Below are 7106 nucleotides of genomic sequence, written 5' to 3'. Positions count from 1 at the left end.
CCATTTGTTGTGTCTAATGTAGCCACAGAGTGAAAAGGAAAAAATCAGCCCGTATCTTTTAAGGACAATCTCCTTCCTGTTTCCCAAACCCATTGCTGGTTAGAAGTACCCTAATGGGAACATTGATACCATAAAATTCTTAGAAAATGTATCAGTATGGCCATGTAATCAGTTTTTATTAACTTTTCTTTAGGAGACCTCAGTATTTCACAAGGATGTACAATCATTCTTTATCTCATTTCTTCCTTCATCTCCTTGGGTGTAACTTGAAATTACAAAGTAGAATGGTTAGGTTAGTTTATAGCCTTATTTTATGTAGTCTCTGTTAATTAATTATTTAAGGAATATGTATTTTGTTCACCTTTTCATCAGAAATGATTGCTCATCATTTTAAAAAATAAATGAGAATTTTTTACTCCAAAGAGAAACTTACAGAAAGCTTTTGAATTAGCTGTTCTTCCTTCCATATCAATGTCTGGTATCGTTTGTTCTCTGCTTGGAAAAGCAATAGTTTATATATGAACCCACCTTAGCCAAATTTTGCTGAATATCACCAAATCCTTGCCATTGGCCATGTTTGCTTTGTGTTCTACAGGGGTGACTGGAAACTTCCTGGACTTCTAGACTCTGGCAGTCATACCGAAACATAAATTGGAGAAAACTGTCAAAGAACATTGGACAGTTTAACTTTTTATCATAAACTGCTGGCTTCAAAAACAAGGAACTATTGTCCAGATTATAAATGTAGAGTTTGTCACTTTGAGTACAAAATAATACCACCAGCCCCCTGTTGGCAAAAATTTCAGTTAATTACGGCTGGTAGAGATAAATTTTCATTGGTCATCCTTATGTTCTCACTAGATCCTGCTTGTGACTCGTAGCATGCATGTAAAAGTTATTCAACCTGTGTTAGCTGAAAGGGCTAAGACAGCTGGACTACAATAGGTTGATTATGTGATCTGATCTACATTAGAACCAGGTTCTAAATAAATGAGTTAACCAGGTGCAGACAAACCGATAAGAAACAAAATGTATACCTCAGACTAGGAGAGGATAGTTTTCACCCTGGAATTCACAAACCTCTCAATGATTTAAGGTTCTATCTACGGGCTTTAGGAGATCTGTGAACATCCTACAGAAATCTGCAAAACATTGTACTTTTGGGGGTAGAAGAAGGGGGAAAGGGAGCCACAGCTTTCTATGAGATTTCCAAATGGGCCATTATTCAAAATAATGAACCAAATAATAGGTTAAAGGTTCTTGCTCTTGGGAGTGTCATTACATACTTGATTTTATTTTCTACTAAATGATCTGCCTCTATAAAACAATGCTTTACAGTTTGCCTACTTAGAGTTATACCCCAAGGATGATTCAGTGCTAAGTAAGTTTCTGCACCTATATTCATAAATACATACTTCTATATCTAATGTACCTATGCTGCATCAACCAGAATGAAGTCATAGAAGTAGAAAAACTGTGAGTGATTTAGAATAAGGGATTTACTATGGGGATTAGATTGTTATGCAATTATGAAAACTGGTGGAGAAATCTATGCAAAACTATTGTCTTTGTATGTGGTGTTAAGTCTGAAGTTGTCAGGCTGGCAGTTGTGAAGGAAATCTATATGTTAAAATACAACAAAGCAATGAGCAAATGGAACTCATATCTATCTCAAATTTCCTTCACCCTTGATAATGCAGGTGACCCTCCGGTGAAGCTACCATCTTTCACCATACTGCTATATACTAATTACATAGACTCTGAAGAAGGAAATTCATCAAGAGATCAGATGAGCTGAAGAAGGAGGTGATGAGCTGCAAGAGCTGCAGACACTGGTGCTGCTCCCTGTAAACATGGTGAGTCCGCAGACTAGGAACCGCCACGTGATGTGTGGCAGAGTCTGGCACCCTGCACAGACCTTGAAAATGTAAAATCGACTGCTGTTTCATATCCACCTTCCAAACTTCATGAAATATTTTTCAATGATCAATTCTAACCCAAAGAAAAAAGAATTCTGGAAAAGTTAGTTTCTATTTGGTTTAGATGATGCAGTCTAATGCCATCACACACGGTACCTGATTGAATGCAGGCATAGAAAATAAAGCTTTTATTTATTATACCCATAAAATAAATGTGATGATTTATTTGTAATCTATTCCCTTGAGTCATTATAAACTATTAGTTGATAATTCTGGTGGATGTATGTATTTGAGCTGTTTCCTTTTTCTTTCTTTTTTTTAAGAGATACAGTCTCCCTCTGCTATGCAGGCTGGAGTACAATGGCACAATCACAGCTCACTGCAGCCTCAAACTCCTAGGTTCAAGCAATCCTCCCACCTCAACCTCCCAAGCAGATAGAACTATAGGTGTGTGCCACCATGCCCAGCTTTTGAGTTTTTTTAAGTTGTAACCAATGCCCCATTAAGAAATGACTATTGCAGAACCCCAAGCACAGGATATAAATATGGAACAATAAGAGACACTGGTAGCATCTGAAATTAAGAAGTGGTCAATACATAGAATAAACAAAACTATCCAAGAAATCAACAAAAACAACAACAACAACAAAAGGAGCTCAATAAACACAATAGAAAAATGGGTAAAGGATGTTCAAGGGCAATCCACAAAAATATAAAGAAATGTTCATATTCACTGGTAATGAGAGGAATGAAACTCAAAACAGTAACATAATACTTTATAGCTTATGGATCAGCATAAATGAGAATGTCATATGTTGGTGAGGACATGAAGCAAGAATGCTCATGCACTGCTGGTTGGAAGTAGGCTGATACAGGCATCCTGGAAAGCTCACAGGAGGTACTTACTTGAGTCAAAATTGCTGACCTAGCAATATTAATCCAGAGTTTGTATCAAAAAGAAATCCTCGCAAAAAACCCACAGTCGCTAGATTATTAATGGTATGCATCACTGTGTTGTTTATATAAACAGATAGTTAAAGGCAATATGTGAGTTCATAGCTAATAAACAAATAAGGAAAACAGAGCGGACTTACACTATAGAGTACTATGCTATCCATCTGTTAGAAGCAAATTAGATGTGCTCTCTGCAACATGGAGAACTATTTAAAAAGCCAGTGTTTTAGTGAGAAGAGTAAAAACACAGTATTTTATGTAAGTTACGTTTGTGGACAAAAACATACTAAACTGTAATGACAATTTAAGAGAATACATAAAAACTCAAAAGTACATATTAAACATATTAGAGTGATAGGCCACAGGGGAGGAAACTGCGAATGAAGAGTAAGAATAAAAGTGAATCAATCAATAAAGAAAGAATAGACTTTGCACAGGGACGTGACAAAAGTGAGCTGTGGAATAACTTCACCTTCTGCCCTTAAAGACAGAAATAAACAAAGACATATATTCATAAACAAATAAAGTTCGTTGTAAATGTTTTTTAGAATACCTAGCACATAGAGAGTATTAACTGCTGCAACTATTTCTCTGAGCTCCAATAAGTACTATATTACACCACAGAACTCATGAGATTTTCTGGTTGTGTGGTTACTCGGCCTCAAGGACAATCTGAGCTTTCAGATAAAAGGGAGTTCTGGTTAGATTCCAAAAGAGGCCTGTTGGAAAATGAAATATATAGTTTTAATTATTGAAAAGTTAAAGTAGCGTGAAGGTAGAAAATATGAATGCTTTATAATCATAATTTTAATTTAATGTCTTGCAGTTTGTAATTTAAAAATCATGGTACAAAACTATGGGGAAGGAACGCCTGTGAAACAGAAAATAGGGCAGAACCAAGAATGAGAGGAATGCCAGGATTCTTGGCATCATTCTCTTTAAAATAGAGCTCTTCTGTGGAGTAGACCAAGTATGATGACATTTCACGTTTTATTTCCTACAGGACAACTGCATTATGAGATATCTGAGTTTCTTCACAAAGTGGAATTACCACCCCTAAAAGAGTTTTGTATCCAATGACACTGTTGGCCCCTGAAACTCTTTATTGTATTGAAAATATTGTAATTTGGAAAGGTAATTGGGTAAAATGTTACAGCATACTTTTATAATTTTGTCATTTGAATGGCACTGTATTAACAGGCCTTGTTTATCTATTAACTTACTAAATGTTCACTGAACATCTACAATATATCACATTTGATCAGACCTTAGATTTTATTCAAAAATTAACATGCTGGCCACATGTGGTGTCTCATGCCTGTAATCCCAGCACTTTGGGAGGCCGATGTGGGTGGATCACGAGGTCAGGAGTTAGAGACCAGCCTTGCCAGCATGGTGAAAACCAGTCTCTACTAAAAATACAAAAAATTAGCTGAGCATGGTGGCGCATTCCTGTAGTCGCAGCTACTCAAGAGGCTGAGGCAAGAGAATTGCTTGAACCTGGTGGGTGGAAGTTGCAGTGAGCCAACATCACACCATTGCACTCCAGTCTAAGTGACAGAGTGAGACTCTTGTCTCAAAAAAAATAAAAAATAAAAAAATAATGCGCTACTTGGGGGTCAGTAGAATAACACCCTCTCCAAAGATGTTCACATCCTAATCCCTGGACTCTGTGAATGTGTTACTTTGCAGATGTGATTAGGGCTTTGAAGTGGAGACATTGTTTGAGATTATCTAGGGGGATCCAATATAATCACAAAGGTCCTTATAAAGAAAAGCAGGAAGCAGTATAGTCAGAGAAAGAGATGTGAAAACAAAAGCAGGGACCACAGTGAATCAGAAATTAGATGATGCTACTGGCTTTGAAAATGGAGAAAGAGGTATGAGAAAGGCACACAGGCAGCTTCTAGAGCTGGAAAATGCACAGGAATGGATTCTTCTCTAGAGTCTCCAGGAGGAATGAAGCTCTGCCAATACCTTGATTTTGGCCCAATGAGGCCCATTTCTGACTTCTCACCTCCAGAACTCCAAGATAATAAATATGTTTTATTTAAAGCCACTAAATCCGTGGTAATATGTTACAGTAACAACAGGAAATTAATACAAATTTGAGAAACTTCTGACACAGTGAGGGACATTAACAAGTAAACCCTGGGGATATACAGTATTAAGTTTATTAATTAATTTATGCACCAGATATTATAAAATGACTTAACTCTGAATGGGCAGTCTGAGAAAGCTCCTCTGAGGAGACCCATAGGCTAAGATCTGAAAGAGAGTCAGAATAAGGAAGGGAAGAAAGAGGAAGGGAGGGGAGGAGAAGGAAGGGGAGGAGAGGGCAGGGGGGAAGAAAGGAGGGAGGGAAAGAGGAATGGAGGGCGGGAGGGAGAGGGGAGGGGATCAGGAATAGGTGATTCAACTAAGCAGTAGAACAAAAACATGACACTTCTAAAACAGCAAAAATCCCAGGAACCTCATTAATCATTCCAACTCCCATCGTAGTCTTTACCCTCCGCACCTGCCAGCTCCAAGGAATGTAGCTATTTTTTGGCCCTGATGTTAGGAGTGCTGGTAACTCCCCATTCTGAAAGAACAGCTAAAAGGCAGTAACAAATAAGCATGCACTGATTAAGGAAGAAAGCATCCTTGCACTGAAGCTGATACAAAGTGTCATTTATAAGCTACTATGAAGTCTCAAATAACTAAATAACTTAAATGTGTGGAAGATTTTCCTGATTTGTAATTTATATCTATATATATAGATAGATATAGATATAGATATATAGATATATATTATATCTTATATATTTTATATAAATAATTATATATTATATATTATATATTTTATATAAATAATTATATATTATATATAATTATGTAAATAAATATATAATATATATCATATAATATATATTATAATATAATATAATATATATAATACTATAATATATATAATATTATATATAATACTATAATATATAAAATACTATAATATATATAATATTATATATAATACCATTATATATAATATTATATATAATACTCTAATATATATAATATTATAATATATAATACTATAATATATATACTATAATATATAATACTATAATATATAATATTATAATATATATTATATTATATTATAATATATATAATATAGTATAATATATATTATATAAAATAATATATAATATATATTATAATATATAATATATAATATATATAATATAATATATCTATTATATATAATATATAATATAATATATCTATTATATATAATATATAATATATATAATATAATATATCTATTATATATATAATATAATATATCTATTATATATAATATATAATATATATAATATAATATATCTATTATATATATAATATAATATATCTATTATATATATAATATATAGTATATAATATAATATATCTATTATATATATAATATATAATATATAATATATGATATATAATATATAATATATATAATATATATTATATATTATATATTATATATATTATAATACATAATATATATAATATAATAAATATAATATATATTATAATACATAATATATATAATATAATATAGTATAATATATATTATAATATATAATAGTATAATATATATTATACTATATTATATATATTATATTATAGTATATTATTATATAATATTATATGATATATAATATATATATTTATTTATATAATTATATATAATATATATTATATATAATATATATTATATATTATAAATTATATATATATTATATATTATATATTATATATATTATATATTATATATTATATATTATATATATATTATATATTTATATATCTATAAATCACTGCACAATGTGTTCTTGTGAAATCAAAAAATATTTATATATTATATATAATATATATATTATTTCTATATTATTATTTCCATTTTATATAATATATGTGGCATATTTCACCTTTCACTGCACAATGTGTTCTTGTGAAATCAAAATAAATATTATTTCCATAATATTATAGACCATTATATATATAGAAAAACTAAGCCACTTAGTCTTATCCTTTGCTCCCCAACAAAGACTCTCAAAGACATCTGATTCCTTATAAATAAATATTGCAGCTCTCGAATAACATCCAGGAGTTTCTGAAATTGAACACATTTCTTATTTGTCATATACAATCAATTAAATTTCTTGAATTCTCACTTGTTCATAATTCATTCCATTC

The sequence above is a fragment of the Symphalangus syndactylus genome, chromosome 14 (genome assembly GCF_028878055.3).
Source record: "Symphalangus syndactylus isolate Jambi chromosome 14, NHGRI_mSymSyn1-v2.1_pri, whole genome shotgun sequence".
In the NCBI taxonomy this organism is placed as follows: Eukaryota; Metazoa; Chordata; class Mammalia; order Primates; family Hylobatidae; genus Symphalangus; species Symphalangus syndactylus.
The sequence above is the reverse complement of the archived record's forward strand: the minus strand, read 5'-3'. Positions refer to the sequence as shown.